This window comes from Camelus ferus, chromosome 11 (assembly GCF_009834535.1).
Source record: "Camelus ferus isolate YT-003-E chromosome 11, BCGSAC_Cfer_1.0, whole genome shotgun sequence".
Classification (NCBI taxonomy): domain Eukaryota; kingdom Metazoa; phylum Chordata; class Mammalia; order Artiodactyla; family Camelidae; genus Camelus; species Camelus ferus.
In genome coordinates, this window is record NC_045706.1 from 51,588,261 (window position 1) to 51,607,753 (window position 19,493).

The 19,493-nt window shown below is 41.2% G+C and overlaps 1 protein-coding gene and 1 long non-coding RNA gene across 3 annotated transcripts in view; one reads left to right on the top strand and one right to left on the bottom strand.

Annotated features, from left to right (window-relative positions):
- LRMDA (leucine rich melanocyte differentiation associated) overlaps positions 1 to 19,493 on the top strand; it is a 1,095,017-nt gene that overhangs the window by 65,306 nt on the left and 1,010,218 nt on the right. The gene's annotated exons all lie outside the window — the stretch shown is intronic.
- Positions 5,168 to 18,295, bottom strand: LOC116667314. Its single transcript, XR_004324204.1, has 3 exons — positions 17,800 to 18,295; positions 16,416 to 16,422; positions 5,168 to 5,181 (listed from the first exon to the last, which is right to left on the bottom strand). It is a non-coding gene; the product is annotated as an uncharacterized LOC116667314 (long non-coding RNA).

Genomic DNA, 19,493 nt, shown 5'->3' on the forward strand with positions numbered 1-19,493 from the left:
CCCAGCAATTTATGGGCACTGGTGGAACTTTTTATTATGTCTTTATGATGTTTTTTCACCTGGCATGCATCTTAGATTCCATGTGGTGGATTCTGTTATCTGTGGTTGAAAGACATTACAGATAAGCAAAGTGCACTGTATTAAAGGCAGGCTTCTGGTTTCCTTTCCTTTTCTCTTTGTTTCTTTTTTCTTTTAATTTAGCAGACATTTTTTAGCATCTGGTCCTCATCTCATTAATCAGAGCCGACCAGGTGTTTTAGGGTGGTGACAGTGGGAGAACTTGGCCTCTCTCTGTTGGCCCTCATGGGCCACCGTTGCTGGCTTACACCCTCCTCCTTGGCGCAGCGTTGCCTGGGAACAGAAGCCCAAATGGCTGGAGAGGTTGGACCTTTCCCTTGCGCACACCTGTGTGTGTGTGTGTGTGTGTGTGTGTGTGTGTGTGTGTGTGTGTGTGTATTAAACAGGAGGAAAAAGAAGAAAGAAATGAAGTAAACAATAAACTCAAAACTCCTACCATGAGTTAAAAATCACCTGCTTCATGCTAACACAGAATTTGTGTTTGTATTGGTGGGCAGTGTGTGCATCTTAGAGTCCTACTTCCAAGGTTGTGTCTAGAAGCAGCACTAGACTGTAAGACTGCATCTCTGAGGGTTGTGGAATGTGAGTGTCGGCAGGCTGTCTCTGCTATCTGTTGACACTGTGATTTACTGTCTGTTTCTCCCAGGTCTCATTTGACTAATGAGACTGGGCCCCGGAGAGGCAGTGTGACTTGACCGGTGGCAGAACTGGGCCTGGTGTCCATGTGTCCTTGTTAGAGATGGACCATCCTTTCTGCTTCACCATTTTCCTTCCCTTCACTGAAGGCTCATTTTTCTTTTGCTCAGGAGACACTGGGCACGTCACTTCACTTTTCTGGCCTCAGTTTCTCTACCTGTAAAATAAGGGGTGGAATTTGCAAGCTTCTTTTCATTGGTCCCTTTGGTTGGAGAAGCCTATGAGTTTTGATGAAAAGAATTGGGGAAGGATTGGACTTTGTCCTGTGAACAATTTCCTAAAACAATTTGGTGTCTTGTCTCTCCTCACTTTCTCTTATTTCTGGATGTGTGAGCCTTGTCCTTCCTTTTCCTGCAGTTCAGAACCTTAACTTTGGTTCCTGTCTTGTAAGATTCACCAGACTGAAAAGAATGCATGGTTTTCCCGTAGACCTAAATGAAGTATTAAGAGGCTGGCATGTTAGGCTTACCTGCCAGTGAATATTTGGTCATAGGCTCCCTTAATCTAAAATAAACATATATTTTGTAGCACAATTAGATGCATGTACTGTGAGGCAGAAACAAATATCTGAACGCATAAAAAGTTGAGCGAACCCACAACATAGAGAAATTAGCCAAACAGAAACCCCAAGGGCTGTCCCTCTCCTTGAGCTGGCTCAGGAAGCTGGGGGTGGGGTGCACATCCTCCAGTTACATTTCCAGATTCAGGGAACTGCGGAAGTATGCTTATGGGATGATTCCATCCACATCTTCAAGGGGCTTGAGGGATAATCGGGGATGCAGTATAGGCCTGAAATCTCTCAGAAGTGAGTCACTGCAGTTCTTAAAGCATGCATGGGTGTGGGGGAGGAGGACAGGCTGGTATGGGTGAGTGGAATTGGGTGGGGATAATGTGGAAAACCAAAGGGTGGCTGGCTTGTGAGAGCTGAGGGGAAGGGGAACTAGTTGCTGAGCCCCTCTGAAGTGCTTCCCTCTCAGATGTGGAAGTTTGGACCAGAGAGGAATTCTCCCGTTAAGTCAGTATTTTTTGCCTTGTTGGCTGCAAAGGGCAGTGTGCTGTTCCCTGGGTGCCCGGTCTTGGCCGGGCAGATGGTGATGATGACGGCAGCTTCCACTGATGAAGGGCCCACTCGGAGCCAGGCAGAAGTCTGAGTACTTCTCCAGGTGTTAGCTGACTTTATCCTCCAACAGTCCATTGGGAGGGGGTGGCAAGAAGGAAAGGAGGCATGCACTGTTGTTACTGCCATTTTGCAGATGAGGAAATGGGCCCAGGGAGGTCAGCTAGTAGGTGGTGGGGTTCACACCTGGCCCCTCACTCTTGGCCACTCTGCTTTACCACCCCGCAACTGAATGAGCTCACAGCCCCAGCCGTGAGGCCGTATGCCTGTCTAGGCAGAGGGCACATGGTCTGTGTGGCTTTGAGGAGGTTGTTGGCCATCTGAGTCTGCAACATGGAGACAGGGTTGTTCTGAGTTCAAGTGAGAGAACAGAAATGAAAATGTCTTGCAGTGAAGAGTTGCTCATTAAATGTTCGTGTTGACAGGATATTGAATTTGAGATCCATCACTGAGCTTTTTTTTTAGTTGTTGTTCAATCTATATTTATTTCTTTACACCTCTTTTTGTAAGCTTGGGTATTTTATTCTCACTTTATTCAAGTGATGACATAGTAGAAAACAGAAGAGTCTGATCCTGGCTTTTGAATGTCAACAGTTTAGACCCAAGGATAAGAAAGACTTGGAAGGAGGCACGATGATAGAAGAGCTGGCTGACTCTGGTACTAGAGTACGATTTCCCAGGCTCAGGGGAGGAGGGAGTCTGAGAGGAAGAACAGTGGAAATGCTAGCGTGCCCCTGAGACTAAAGCTGGTCCCTGACATATTAGTTCTTAAGATTACTTCAGAGCACTTGGAGAGGGTGGAGTGATCCATGATGTGAAAACACACAAGGGTATGAGAAAGGCTTGCTGGAGGAAGGAGTGGGGTTCTGAGCTGAATTCTGAAGGGTGATGGAGTTTGGGATGGGTGATGCCTGCCAGCTTCAGGCTGAAAGCCCCTTTGCCCATAGCCTGGCCCCTCTAAGTCATAAACCTAGGTTTGCTCTCTTGGCCACCTGAATGGGTGGTGGTGTGTGACAGTTATTACAGGGAAGGAGGAGGCTGGTCTTATGGCAAGGCTGGAAAATTTGGGGACATTGGCCATACAGGCAGAAGGGAGCGCAGGGGGAAAAGCTGAGTGAGCCCAGGAAGGATGGGACTGGCCTGGTCCCTGAGGCAGGAGAACAGGTCATCTTCCTCCGGAACAGCCACATGCATCCCTAAAAGACCAGGCCACTGGTCTGAGTTGGTACCTGCTCGTTCCCTAGCCGGTCCCTTGAGGGGAAAAAAGAGCAGTTGGCACTGGAGCAGACCCTCTCCTTCCTGGCTCCCACTGCAGCCACACTCCCGCCTACTCTGTCTGCTCCTGGAGGAGCCCTGCCTTCTGTGGATTGAAAAGAAAACACAGGAGGAGTGAGAAAACCAGGATTCTGGTTACAACTCAACCCCTCAACATATGGTGGGGCTGTGAGCCACTGTTTCCTGAGTGATGGGGGGCTGGACAAGCCCAGCTCTGAGGTGCTGTCCTGCTCTTAGCTGCTGTGAACCTGTGATGTTTGGAAGGTGGGACTCCATGTGTCTGTTTGCATATTAGGTCAGCTTGGAGGAGGCCTTGGCATGTTGGAGGCTGTTCTCATCCCCAGATGACAGACGTTACCCACCCATGTAATAGTCCCAGCTCCCAAGTTCTGTAAAAAGCAACCCATGATTTGAACTACTTGAACCAGCAATCAGAAGGAGAATGTTTCCTTTAAGCTGAATGGCTCAAAGACACTTGGGTTGTCATCCGTTTCCTGTGTTCCCTTTATAGAAGTCACTTCATCTTCCAAACCCATTAGATGGACAGCTTTTCATGGGAGAGAACTGAGTCTTAGGGTTTCTGGGCAAGAAAAGAGCTGGAACTTCATGTTAAATCCCAATTTCTTCCTTTTCTGCTGTCTTCTGCGAGCAGCTCACTCTTTCATCTCCTTCAGCAAGCACCATATCCCGGCTTGTTCTGAAGTTCAGGAAAGAGAGGACTATTGCTTCTGCAAGTTCTTTGCATGTCTGAGTGTCTGGCGGGTTCTGTCCTGTACCTGGTTTGTAGTCAGCTCTCACTTAGGAAAAAACCACCACCGTCACCTGTACACTTCCTCCAGTTTGGACAAGTACACCAGTACTATTGTCTGAAGAGAATGCACAGCTGGATTAGAACAGCTCCTCACAATGGTGGCTTCCACTTTCCCTCTGCCTCAGTGACAGCGGCATAGAGTCCACAAAGTACTGGCTCCCTCCTGGTAGGTGGGATGGAAGCTGTAGGTCCTGGAGATCAGGCAGAATCAGGAAATGCCCATGTATTCACAGCTAATAGTTCTCTCTCCTTGACTCAATTTGAACTGTATTTTTTCTTCTTTTTTCTCTCTTCGCTGATGGAGTATGGCTCAGTGCAGACTATTACTTTGACCATTTTGCTCCAGGAAAAGCATTAGTAATTTATAAATAAAATACGCATAAAAATAGGAGAAGTCAAATATAGGTTTATTGACAACAGAGGCACTATTAACGTTGGAACGGGCTGGTTTGAAGTTGAGTTAGTTTTTGTTGCTGATTTATGTGTTGTTTGTTTTAAGAGGCCTATGGTCATGAGGGCAAGTTGTGAGGGTTCTTGGGAGCTGGCAGCTGGGAAGCAGCAGAACTGCTTTGGGTCTGAGTTCCCAGAGGAACCAGATGGGAGGGAGGTGGGGAGCGAGGAGGAGGAGGAATGATTTGCATCTCTCTCTGTGCTCCGTGGTTGTGTATTTAAGCAAGAGTGCATTGCCAGGAAATTGAGAAAGTAAGTGTGTGTGCTTTATGTCAAGCGTAGCTCATTTAAAGTATACCTGTGTGGACATGAGGGTTTGCAGAAAACTGTTATTTATTTCTCTTGAATTTACCTTACTTGTTAAACAAAATTTGACAGATGGTTTGCAACAAGAGTAACGAAGCCATTACATGGCCAAGTTTTATCTTTACCATATCAGTTGTTATGTGGAAAAAGGGGTTTTCTTGGTTTGGGGGAGTTTAATTTCCCTCTCTGTGGAGAGAATCAGATTCACTTAACTGGAAAATTAGGAGAATTGAAAGTTCATTTTCTGAGCTTTACCACACAGGGTAGTTGTTAAAAACCTTTCACCAGGGCCCATCTGATTTGATGGTGCCATGAAATGTTTTATGGCAGATGTGAAAAATTTGTGATCCTTAAGGACCCCCCCCCCCCATTCCAGTTGTAACAAACTTCAGGGTCAATTTTTGCTTCTAGTTCCAGGTTTCCTTATGTGCATGCACACGTGTGCTCTCTCATCTCTCATTCTTTTGTGTATGTGTTGGCTTTCTCTCTTATATGCAGACAGCACATTTTATCACGAAGACACAAATATTGTGACTTGCAGAGAACGACCAACTTCTCAGAGTACCCTAACGTATGTTGGTAAATTACAGGAATGCTGGGAATTTTCAATGGGTTTGTTAGTCTCCTTTTGCTGCTGCTACAAACTACCACAAACACAGTGGCTTAAAATGACACAAATTTATTGTCTTACACCTTGGAGGTCGGAAGTCCAAAAATAGGTCTTACTGAGCTAAAATCAGGAGTCGGCAGGGCTGTGTTCTTTCTAGAGGCTCTACGGGAAATCTGTTTTCTTACCTTTGCAGCTTCTAGAGGGCGGCCTGCATTCCTTGGCTTGTGGCCCTGGATCACTCCAACCTCTGCTTCTGTTTTCTTATTTCCTTCTTTACTCTGGGAAATGCTCTCTCTTATGAAGGACCCTTGTGCTGACATTGCGCCCATCTGGATAATCCGGGGTCATCTCCCCATTGCGAGATTCTTAATTGAATCACACAAGCAGAGTCCCTTTTGCCATGTAAGGTAATACTCACAGGTTGTAGCATTAAGACATAGACATCTTGCAGGGTCGAGGTGGGGGAAGGTGTGATTCCACCTGCCACAATGGACGAGAAGACATTAGGTGGCAAAAGTGGACATATTTCTCTTAGTAGCTTTCTCAAGTGCCTTCCTGAAGTTCCGAAGTCACCTTGTGAATATTAAGGAGTGATTATTTCTGCTTTGGGAGTATTTCTTTTCCAGAACATAACCTGTGCAGCTTGGCTTTACTTCTGTTCATGGTACAGTTGATTCAAAGGCAGCCCCCTTTTTCCTGTTGTTTCCTTTTTCCTTCTTGATTCCCAGGACAGGAATCTTCTGACTAGATTCTTTTTTTTCCTTTTTCAAACGTAACAACCAAACCCTTAAATGTCTCCAGATATCCTATGTTTCTTTGCCTTTGGTGTGAGGAGGATCCCTGCCCTCATCTGGAGGGGCTAGAGCACAAGCTCTTTCTAGTGTCTGTTCAGAATGTGTATTGGATGGGGTCAGAGTGTCTAGGCCTGAAAGGGGTCCTGGTGAGGGTGACAGGGCCCTGAAGACACTTGAGAACTTCTATTCTGGCTAGCAGAAAAAGCGCAGGAAGTCTGACAACTGATGAATGAATGAACAAAATATGCTATATCCATACACTGGATTATTATCCAACCCTCAAAAGAAATGAAGTACTGATATGTGCTACAGTGTAGATAGAATTTAAAAACATTAGTCTAAATGAAAGAAGCAGACACAAAAATTCATTTTTTATCATTCCATTTAAATGAAATATCCAGAATAGACGAATCCATAGAGAAAGTAGCTGAGTGGTTGTCAGGGGCTGGGGAGGGAGTAACTACTTAATGGGTATGGAGTTTCCTTTTAAGATGAAAATATTTTGGAACTAGACAGGGGTGATAGTTGTACAACATTGTGAATGTACTAAATGCTACTTAATTGTTAACCTTAAAGTAGGTAATCTCATGTCATAATGAATTTCACCTCAGTTAAAGAAAAAAGACTTGAGGTTTCTGGTCCAAAATGAAACTAGCCTATAAGTTTATCACATCTTAACAACAACTGAAAAACTGAATACACTGAAATATCAACTTCTCTACTTAGATCCATAAGAGGATTGAGGTCACAGGGCAAACTAGTGCCCTCAAAATTGGTGAGAGAGGCAAAGACAGAGAATCTCAACTCACCAGAGTAGCAACCTCCCTGGGGACCAGTACCTGGGCAGAGAAACCTCAGCTGTAATTGACAAATTGCTGGAGGTTCAGTGTGCACAACTCGTGAGAGTTAATAACTGCAGGGCACCCGGTCATTGGGTGGCTGTCCACACTTTTGTGAGGTCTACCTCCTGGAGCTCTCCCAGGTTCTCACAGTAAACATGGAGAGAAATCCCATCATGCTTCTTGACAGGAGGAAAGGGAAAGGAATGACTTTGAAATATGCCAGAGCATTCTGTTCTTCAGATCTGCTCTCAGGAGAATTACTTCACCAGAGCCTAACTTACCTGGAAGAAGGGGAATACCCAACTCCAGCCTACTCCAGCCAGCCTGTCTAGAGAAAACTGAGAAGCACACGTGAAGTTTACGGTCCAGAGGCACAGGGTCTGAAACTAAAAGGCTGAACCCTAATGATAGAATTAGAAAATGCTTCCCCTTCCCCCCATGTATTACTAAAGGCCTATTTACAACGATTCCTTTTACTTAGTGCTTTATGCCTAGTTATCAAGAGAAAATTACAAGACATCCTAAAAGGCAGAAAACACAGTTGGAAGAGATAGAGCAAGTCTCAGAACTGGATTGATAAGGCACAGATGTTGACATTATCATATTAGGAATTTAAAACAGCTAGGATTAATACCACAAAGGCTCTAATGGATAAAGTAGATTGCATGCAAGAATAGATGAGCAATGTAAGCAGAGAGATGTAAATTCTAAGAACCAAAAAGAAATACTAGGGATCAAAAACACTAATAAAAATGAAGAATGCCTTTGATGGGCTTATTAGTATACCGGTAAAAATTGAGGAAAGAATCTCTGACCTTGGGGATATCTCAATAGAATTCTCAAACTGCAAAGCAATTAGAAAAAATACAGAACTGTAAGACAACTACAAAAAAGGTAACATGCCCATAATGGGAATACCAGACAAAGAAGAGAGAAGGAAACAAGAAATATTTGCAACAATTTCCCCTAAATTAATTTCAGATACCAAATCCCAGATCCAAGAAACTCAGGTAACAGCAAGCAGTGTAAGTGTCAAAAAACTACACATAGTTAAATCATTTTCAAATTATAGAAAATCAGAGTTAAAAAAATCTTGAGAGAAGCCAAAGGAAAAAACACTTAACCTATACAGGAGCAAAGATAAGAATTACATTTAACTTCTTAGAAACCATGCAAGAGAGTTGAATAATGTTTTTAAAGTGTTAAGAGGGAAAAAAAAATCTGAACCTAGAACTCTGTACCCTGCAAAATTATCCCTCAAAAGTGAAGGAGAAATACTTCCCAGAGAAACAAACAAACAAAAAAATGTACCAGTAGACCCACCTTGCAAGAAATCTTAAATTAACTTCTTTAGAGAGGAGAAAGATGTAGGTCAGAAACTTGGATCTACATCTCAATAGATGGCAGGAAAAGCATTTGAGAAAATTTAACATCTTTTCATGATAAAAACTCTAAACAAATTGGGTATAGAAGGAACATACCTCAACATAATAGGGGTTGTATCTAACAAGTCCACAACTGACATCATACTCAATGGTGGAAGGTTGAAATATTTCCCTGTAAGATCAGGAACAAGACAGTGCCCATTCTTACCAGTTGTATTCAAATAGTTCTGGAAGCCCTTCCCAAAACAATTAGACAAGAAAAAGAGAAAAGGCATCCAAATTGGGAAGGAAGAAGTAAAACTGTTGGCTGATGACATGATCTTGTATATAGAAAATCCTAAAGACTCCACCAAAACAAAAACAACAACAAAAAAAATAGAACTAATAAATGACTTACTACTCGGTAAAGTTTCAGAATACCAAACAAACATACACAAACTTGTTGCCTACCCAGTGCCATCTGTAGCTTCAGTGAAATTCCTATCAAAATTCCAATGATACCTTTCACAGAAATAGACTAATGATTCCTATAATTCATATGGAACCACAAAAGACCCAAAGCCAAAGAAATCTTGAGAAAGAACAAAGCTGAAGGCATTATACATCTGATTTCAAACTATCACAAAGCTGTAGTCATCAAAACAGTATGGTACTAGTGTAAAAATGGACACATAGGCTAATAGAACAGAATAGAAAGCACAGAAATCAACCCACACATATATGATTAATATTTGACAGGAGCCAGAAATACTCAGTAGGGTAAGGATAGTCTCCTGAATAAATGGCGTTGGGAAAACTGGTATGCAGAAAATCAGGAAGGACATAGTTGAACCAAACAACACCCAACAATCAACTGGATATAATAGAACAGGTATGTATAGGTGACTTGATCCACCAGCAGCAGAATACACATTCTTAGGTTCACATGGAACATTCACCAAGACAGACAACATTCTGGGACACAAAACACACCTTAAGAAATTAAAACTAATAGTAATCATACAATGTTTGCTCTTAGACTACTTAGAATTAAGCTAGAAATCAGTAACAGAAAGATAACTGAAAGATCCCAAAGTACATGGAGATTAACCAACAAACTTCTAAATAGCACATGAGTCAAAGAAGAAATTTTAAGAGAAATTTAAAAATATTTTGAATAAAAGTAGCTTATCAAAATTTCTGGGGGTGCAGCAAAAGCAGTGCTTAGAGGGAAATTTATAGCAATGAATACATTTATTAAAAAAGAAATATAAACAATAATCTAAGCTTTACCTTAGGAAACTTGAAAAGATAGGGCAAATTAAATCTAAAGTAAACATAAGAAAAGAAATAAAAAACAGGAATCAGTAGAAAAAATCAACAAAGCCAAAAATTTCTTTGGAAAGATCAGTAAAATTGATATGCCTCTTGTCAGGCTAAGAAAAATACAAAGATACAAATTATTAATATCGGAGATGAAAGAGGGGACATCTCTATAGATCCCTTGGACTTTAAAAAGATAATAAAAATATGAAAAACTCTGTGCCCACAAATTTGATAACCTCTGTGAAATGGACCAATTTTTTGAAAGACACAATTCTGCCAAAACCCACACAAGAAGATACAGATAATCTGAATAGGTGTATATCTATTTAAAATTAATAATAACCTTCACAGACAGAAGGCACCAGGCCCAGATGGATCACTGGTGAATTTTACCAAACATTTAAAAATGGAAGAAACCATTCTAATTCTCCACAGTCTCTTTCAGAAGGTAGAAGCAGAGGGACTACTTCCTAACTCTGAGGCCAGAATTGCCCTAATACCAAAATTGGGCAAAGACGTTATAAGAAAACCACAGACCTATGTCTCTCATGAACACAGATGCAAAAATCCTCAACAAATATTATCAAATTGAATCCAGTGACATATGAAAAGAATCCTACACCACAACCCAGTGGAATTTATCCCAGGTATGCAAGCCTGGCTCAGCATTTGAAAATCAGCTAATGTAATCCAACATACCTAATAGCCTGAAGAAGAAAAATCATATGATCATAGCAACAAATATAGAAAAAGCAGTTGACAAAATCCAACAGCCCTTAATGACTAAAAACACCAAAACCAAAAACAAAAAAAACCCAACTATCAGTAAACTAGGAATAGAGGGGACCTTCCCCAGCTTGATAAAGAATATTATATATATAAAAAAAAGAAACCCTACAGCTAACATACTTGATGGTAAGAAACTCAAAGCTTTCTCACTGAGATAAAGAATAAGGCAAGGATTTTACCTTACCCCTGCTTTTCAGTATCATACTGAAAGTCCTAGCTAATGTAACTAGACAAGAAAAGAAAATAAATATACAGATTGGGAAGGAAGATATAAAATTCTTTGTTCACAGGTGATGCAATCATCCATGTAGAAAATCTGAAAGAATCAACCAAACCTTCTGGAAGTAATAGATTGTAGCAAGGTTGCAGGATACAAGGTTAATGTCATATACCATCAATGAACAAGTGGATTTTGAAGTTAATATTAGCACCCCACCTCCCATGAAATACTTAGGTATAAATCTAACAAAAACCATGCAAGATCTATATGAGGAAAATTATAAAACTTTGATGAAAGATACCAAAGAAGAAATGAATAAATAGATACTCCATATTCATAGATAGGGAGACTCAATATTGTCAAGATGTTCTTAACTTGATCGGTAGATGCAGTATAATCTCACTCAAAATCCCAGGAAGTTATTTTGGGGATGTTGACAAACTGATTCTACAGTTTATATGGATAGACAAAAGACTGAGAATAACCAACACAATATGAAAGGAGAACAGCAAAGTTGGAGGGCACTACCCAACTTCAAGACTTAATATAAAGTAAGTGATTAAGACTGATATGGCAGTTCAAGATTTGCAAATATTAACTACTGTATAAAAAAAGATAAAAAAACCCCAAAATTCTTCTGTATAGCACAGGGAACTATATTCAATATCTTATAATAACCTTTAATCAAAAAGAATATGAAAATGAATGTATGTGATATGTATGGATGGGACACTTTGCTGTGCACCAGAAATTGACACATTATTACTGACTATACTTTAGTTAAAAAAAGATATGGCAAAAGAAAGAGCAATGGGACAGAGTAAAGAGCTCCGAAATAGACCCACATAAATATACTGACCTTTGACAGAGGAGCAAGGGGAACACAGTGGAGCAATTAGTCTTTTCAACGAATCGTGCTGGAACAACTGGACACCCACATGCAAAAAACCAAAATCTAGGCCTTACACTCTTCACAAAAATTAACTCAAAATGGTTCATAGACCTAAAAGCAAAACGAAAGATTATAAAACTCCTAGAAGATAACATAGGGGAAAACCTATATGATCTTGGATATGATGACGTCTTTGGTGTTATATCTAAAAATTTCATGATGTATGTATGAAAGAAAGAATTAAGCTGGATTTAATTAAAATTAAAAACTTGTGGATTATACTCCATTGTAGGTTATTACAAGATAATGGCTATAATGCTCTGTGCTATACAGTATATCCTTGTTGCCTATCTATTTTATACATAGTAGTTTGTATCTGTTAATCCCATGCTCCTAATTTGTCCCTCCCCCCTTTGTTTTCCCCTTTGGTAACCACAAGTTTGTTTTCTGTATCTTTGAGTCTGTATAATGTGTAAAAAAAAAAAAAAAATACTGAATCACTCTACTATACATCTTAGACTAATATAATGTAACTCAGCTATACGTTAATTAAAAAAATAAAAATTAAAAACTCATGCTCTGCAAAAGACAGTGTCAGCAGACTGAGAAGACAAAGCCACGGACCAGGAGAAAATATTTAGAAACGGCACATCCATAAACGATGTTATTCAGAATATACAAAGCCCTCCTAAAACTTAATGAGAAAACAACTTGATTAGAAAATATGCCAAAAGCCTTAACGGACACTGCACCAGAGTAGTTTCTTAAAAAAAAAAAATACGTATACTCTGACCATATAATCCAGCAATCATGCTCCTTGGTATTAACCCAAGAGAGTTGAAAACTTAGGTTTACACAGAAACCTGCACATAGATCTCTATAGCAGCTTTCCTCATAATTGCCAAAACCTAGTAGCAACCAAAGATGTCCTTCAGTAGGTGAATGGTTAAATTAACTGTGGTACATCCAGAGACTAGAATATTATTCAGTGCTAACAAGATAAGAGCTATTAAGCCATGGAGAGACATGGAGGAAACTTAAATGCGTATTACTAAGTGAAACCAGCCAGTCTGAAAAGACTACGTACTGTGTGATTCCAACTATATGACATTCTGGAAGAGGCAAAGATCAGTTTTTGCAAGGGATTAGAGGGGAGGGAGAGGTAAATCGGTGGAGCACAGGATTTTTAGGGCAGTAAAATGACTCTGTATTCCTGTAATTGTGGACACATGTTTGTGTTGTGGACACATTTGTATTATACACACACATTATGTTTATCCAAGCCTATAGAATGTCCAGTACTAAGGGTGAACCCTAATGTAAGCTGTGGACTATGGATGATGGTCATGTGTCAGTGTAGGTCCATCCGTGGTAACAAACTGGCCACTCGTGTGGGGGATGTTGGTAATGGGCAGGGCTATGCATGAGTTGGGGCAGTAGGTGGATGGGAACATCTCTGTAACTTCCACTCATTTTTGTTATGAGTCTAAAACTGCTCTAGAAAATAGTCTCAAAAAACAAAGAAAGGCAGAAGGTCGCTTGTCAGAGTATGGAAAAGCAGAGATGAAGGTGTGATTGAGATACTCACTTGAAATAGAAGAAAGTCCCTTTTCAGAGGAACAGATGACAAAAAAAAAGTCCCTTTTATTTTTTTCATCTGTTCAGTTTGGCTCTTTGTTAAGTTTGTTGCATTATTAACTCTTACTTGATGGGAGCAGTGGCGGTAATGGAAGGTAATTGCTATCAAGTGTGTAACACCTACTGACGCTGACACTATTTCATACCTCCTACAGGTGTTAACTTACTGAACCCTCTTAACAACCCTGTGAAGTAGGTACTGTGATTATCCTCAGGTAGCGGATGGGGAAGCTAATAACTCATTCGAGGTCACACAGCTAGTAGGTTGCAGTCTGGCTTCAGAGTCTGCTGTGTCTTAAAACTAGACTGTGAACTGGGAGGGCCTTAGAGGTCATCTGGGTTAGAAACTCAAAAGCCTCATGCAGAGAACATGAAAAAGCAAACAAAGCACCTTCATGTCAGGTCATTAGGAGTGGTGGGGGTAACGCATAAGGATTTTAAAGGATGACATAAAAATGCTGTGTTGGCCAATTCTAGACATCTGGGGAAGTGGGTGCAACCTTCTGGCTGCCAGGATGAACCTCTAATTTAGTTCATCCTCCTTGTTTTAGAAAGAAACTGAAACACAAAGAGTTGAGGCATATTATCCATGGGTGGCACAGGAGGCCTGAGCTCGGAGCACCAGGCCCTCCTTCCATCTCCTATACCCTGGGGTTATTAGCGCTGTGGGGCTGGGGCCAAGCCTTAGATTACCTTGGGGCTGAACATAGAGAAGTTGTATACTAAATGCTACCTAATAGAAATGAAACTAACATTAAAGGGGCGTGTGGAAGGGTGGAGAGCGGGTTGAAGCTCTGGGGTAGGTAGGATGCAGAGGCCACTGAGTGGAGGAGTGACCTCAGGCCCTAGAAGTATTGTTCAGAGTCAGGGCTGGAGGGCGGCTCTGAGCTGAGTGCTGGTGCTTGGATGCATGTGGTTGGTGAAGGGGCATTTGAGCATCAATCAAAACAGGCGGGTTCTTGCCCCCTGCTTTACCTCCTCCAGTAGTGTGACCTTGAGCAACTATTTCTCTTCTTTGAACCATAGTTTCACCACTTGTAGTTAGACCACTTGCCCTCCCTCATCATGAGGGTGTTGGGAAGCAAATGGGGTAACATGGGTCAAATAGCTTCACCAGCTGTAAGGTGCTGTCGCCTGGAAGCTGTTACTGCTCTTCTGGCCCTCGCGGGGTGGAGAGCTTGTGACAACAGGTGCTTGAGTGTGCGTGCGCATGTGTCCCAGCAAAGGCTGGGTCACGCTGAGGGCATCCTTCTTTCAAGCCTTCCCATAATTGCATAGTTGCTCACTCGGGTGTCGGTGCTAAGCTTGCTGAGCAACCAGTAATTACCGAAGGAAGAAAAGCGCTTGTACGACAGGTGCCCAGTTTTGCTGTCTGTTGGCCTCTGTGTGAACTGCTGTAATCCTGTTTTCTAATTTCATCTGACACGGGAAGCAAGAGGACTCAGTTGCACTCAGTTGAAACACATAGCTGGGAGCTGTGCAGGGACTGTGGTGTGGGGGCCTCTCCCATCTCTGCGTGTGGTGGGTGATAACTCAAGTGACCACATGATGTATCATCCAAGTTGTGACACCTCAGAATACGAAGGAAGGTGCTATTTAATGATTATGTTGGGCAAACATGCACAAGCAGGGGCTACCTCAGGCTGGGACGTGTGGTTCTCCTAGTGATAATGCTGGGCTATCTCAGTCCAGTCTCGAGTCCAGTATAGATTGTGCGATAACAGAGTTAGCCTGTAGCTTCCTTGCTCTGAGTTGGCTGCATCCTTTCTTCTGTCTGCCCCTTCCTGAGGCACTAGTTCCCTTAGTGTCCAAAAGAAGCAACTGAAAACGTGGAGTTAGAAGACTCAAGACTCCAGCAATGGATGGCTTTGATTGGCCTTCTCTGGGCCTCTGTTTTCTCATCTGCAGTAGGGGGATAACTTACTAGCTTTGTGGTAGATCAAAAAATAATTCACATTAAAGTAGTTGATGACTGATAAAGAGTTTCTGCAACCCAAAGAATTAAGTTAGAATTTCTAAACTCAAGGAAAAAGACAGTAATGTAGAAATGAGTCTTTTAGGGCTCTCAACTCACATCACATAGGCATTTATCCATGCCTTGAGACTCAGTGGATTGTGGAGGCAGAAATACCCAAGGTTGAATCTGTTCTTTGTGTAATTGTATGACCTTGGGCAAGATTTTCAACTTGTCTTTGGGTCCCTCACCTGTATAGTGGTGATCAGATACCTAAGATTCAGACCCTGGTTGTTACTGTGTGAGAGAATGGCTACAGAGCACTTAGTATGATGCCTCGTATAGAGACTCTCGAAACATCAGACGTTTCTTTCTCCTTTGTTCCTTTCCCAAGGTCACTTGGGTTGAGAAATAGGGGGTTGTTATAGATTACCCTGATGGACTGTGTAGATGGCTCCTGCATTATAACTGTGGCCTCTGTAGTCATGAGATGAGGACCTAATGGGAGTCTATTTTAAGGAATTCAGAACAGAGAGCTTGGAGTTAGAGGATGAAGAAACAAGAAATGAAGCAGAAACTTCTATAATGTTAAGTATATTTTTTGTCTTTTCTTTTTTTAAATTTTTATTGCTCTCAATTTATTATTTTATTTTTTAAAGTATAATTTTATTGAAGTACAGTCAATTCACAATGTTTGTCAATTTCTGGTGTACAGCACAATACTTCAGTCACATAGGGACACACATACATTCGTTCTCATCTTCTTCTTTACCATAGGTTACAACAAGATATTGAATATGGTTCCCTGTGCTATACAGTATAAACTTGTTTGTTTTTCTGTCTTTTTCTAAATTTCGTTCTGTCCATCCATCTATCCAGCATCTGTGGAGTACTTACTTGAAATGTACAAGTTGATGTGAAGAAGACATGAAGATGTCTAAGGAACTTAAACATTAGTTGATTTAATGGGAACTAGAGTTTGAAGGCGCTTTTAAGTTAAGATGATTGAGCCCAGTGGTATTGGGGCTTTTGTGGGAGTATGTATTAATCATGACCCTTTTAGGTGTAAGTGACAAAAATGCAACTTACATTTGCAAAAGTCAGAGTGAGAATTTGTTGGCTTATGAAGCTGGGAAGCCCAGCCCTGGGTACCAAGGTTTGGATGATGACTACCTTCCCTCCCAGCCCACTGACAAGCTTTGGCCACCCCCACCCCAACCCCGCCACCGCCCCCAGCTTTGTAGCATCGCTACTCCGATTCTCTGACATCCCTGTTTGATTGGGAAGGAGAGCACATCTTCAGCCTTCAGGGGCCATTTGGTTACCAGTCAGCATTTGTTACTTGCTCCCACTTCCAGGGATGAGTCAGAATGATGGACGAGAGAGAAGTGTGGTTCACGAGTGCCTTTTGTGTGGAAGTTTGGGCGGGTGTGTGAGCCCAGGCCTGTCATGCCAAGAGTCCTAAATTCTCCAGTAGATTAGACTCTGTGTTTTATGATGGCAGTTTATCTTCTAGAGCTGAAGATGGAAATGCCTAGGATTAAGTCCAGATTGGAAGGTTCTGAATGGGTTGGCGGATGCATACAGTTTAACCCGATGTGATGTGGTCAGGATTGAGATAATTGTATCTGGAAGCCTTCCCCCGCCACAAAGGACAGGTCAGATAAGCAAATAAGCTCTTAACAATCTGACCCTAGGCCACTTGTTTTCTCTGTAAAAAATTCCTTACAAAGTGGCCCAGCTGGTCCTTTGACCATATCCTAAACATAGTTCTGTTTTCCTGTGCTTGACTCATTTCTGAGCCAACTTACCAGGAAAATCTTCTCTTTTAGGTTATTTCTTACCTGGCCTCAATTTAGTGATTATTGCAAAGCCTTTCATAATATCCACAGCCACAACTCTTTCCTTTGATCTCCATGACATACTGTTTAAACTATTCTAGCCATTATAGTTTATTGCATAGTGTGGTTTTCTTTCATTATTATTACTATTTTTTAAATCCCAGCTTGATTATAAACTCCTTGGTGGTGGGATACAGCCTTACAATGCTTTGTGTTTTCCATCACCTGGGCAAATACTTGCCTTTGTACTTTAAATAGTGTTTGGGTAGACTTTTGGGTGAGACTGGCAGATGGAACCCATGAATCTTTTGTTTCCTGCCTGAAGCCCTATAAAAGAGAGCAAAAAGACTTGAAAAAGCATAAACTCAGGGGATGTGGAGATTACAAGAGTGGATGCATCAGCAGAAGATTTTTAAAATTTGTGGTTCAAATATTTACAACAGAAAAATGACCATTTTAATAATTTTACATTATACAATTTAGTGGCATTTAGTACATTCGCTATGTTGTGCAACTACCACCTCTATCTAGTTGTGGAATATTCGTAACAGCCCCAAAGGAAACCCTACAGTCATTAAGTATCATGCACCATTCTCCCTTTCCCCAGTCCCTGGCAACCACTAGTTTGCTTGGTCTCTATGAAATATCTTTTCTGAATATTTCACATAAATGGCGTCATACAATATGTGACCTTTTGTGTCTGGCTTCTTTCACTCAGAGTGGTGTTTTTAAGGTTATTCCGTGTTGCAGCATATGTCAGTACTTCATTCCTTTTTGTGACTGAATACTATTTCACTGTTTGAATATGTCACATTTTGTTTATCTATTTATCAGATGATGGATATTTGGGTTTGTTTCCATATTGTAGCTTTTTATGACTAATGCTGCTATGAACTTTATTGTACACATTTTCTTGGACACTTGTTTTCAATTTTTTGGATGTATCCCTAGGGGTGGAATTGACGGGTCATGGTAATTCTATGTTAAGTTTATTGATTGAAGAACTGCCAAACTATTTTCCACTGAAGCCGCACCAGTTTACATTCCCCTGGGCAATGTATGAGGGTTCTAATTTCTCCATGTCCTCGCCAACCCTGTTATTTTATATATTAAAAAAAAATTACAGCTATCTAGCAGATGTGAGGTGGTACGTCACTGTGGTTTTGATTTGCATTTCCCTAATGACCAATGGTGTTGAACATCTTCTCCTGTGAGCAATAGATTTTTGTAGGCTAGAAAGTAGATGAGGAAAATTGAACCCTGAACTAGCAGGAGGGAAAGCTGAGAACCAGTCTGATTTACATGACATAATTCCCCCAAAGCCTGGAAGTTGGTGGCAAGTCCCTCTGGTAGTTGTAAGACCTCAGGTGCCCTCTCCCACTCCATGTATCCTGGACCACTCTTCCTCCACTGTGGAAGAAGGCTGGGGATTTCTTCTGTGGAGAGTGCACCAGAGGATCTCAAGATGTGGGAATGCCAAGCACTGTTGAGGTTAGGGATTCACTACAGAAAACAGGTAATTGAACACATTAATCCTGCCTGTTAATTAAACATAGACATAGTTGGTTTTGAGACATTTCCTCCAAAGCTCTTCATCTACGTGGGTCCTAGGACTGTGGGAGTCAAGTCTTTAGCCTGAGGGGTTAGGGAGACAAAGACTAGCCCAAGAAGAGATCTGAAAGTATTTCCCTGAATGTTTTTCAAATTAATGGACAAGCCACATCACTCTACAGTGAAGCTCCAGATGACCAAGCCCTTGTCGTTTTTGGAGATGCCAGTCAGTTTTTAGTTCTCCATTTTAAATTATATGCAGAAATCTAAGGATTGCTTATCTGTGGGAGAAGCCTCTAACATGAAACAGGTCAGGACAAACAAGAAGGAAACTTGGAGCAATCAGTGACTATGGTGAGAAAAGAAAGCTTATGGAGAAAAAAAAATCTTGTTAATTAATATCTTTACAGAAATAAAAGGAGATAATACAGTCCTGAAATAAAAACAGGATATCATATATACTGTATGCAGAGAATAAGAAAAGCGTTCTTGAATTAAAAACATGGAATAGAAATGAAAAATCCGTAGGTCATTTTCCTAGAAAGTAGAGTAGGAGTAGGTAAAGAGATGAAAATGGGAGAAGAAAAAAAATTAAAGAGCTCAAGAGGTCCAACGTCCACACAAATGGAGCTCTAGAGAAAAAGAAAGAGAAGAAATAACATTATTTCAAGAAAACTTCCCAGAACTGAAGAACATGTGATTCCATTACTAAAAGATTCCACCAAGTGCTTCCATATTAATGGACTCATAGCACTACCCATGAATGTGAGATTTCAGAATTCGAGGCACTGGAAAAACATGTCACATGTAGAGAGTCATGATTCAGAGGGTTTCAGACTTTTAAACAACACTGGAAACTAGGACATAATGCAACAATATCTTCAAAGTTCTGATAGGAAATGATATTTAACCAGAAAGTCTGGCATCAGCCAAACAAAA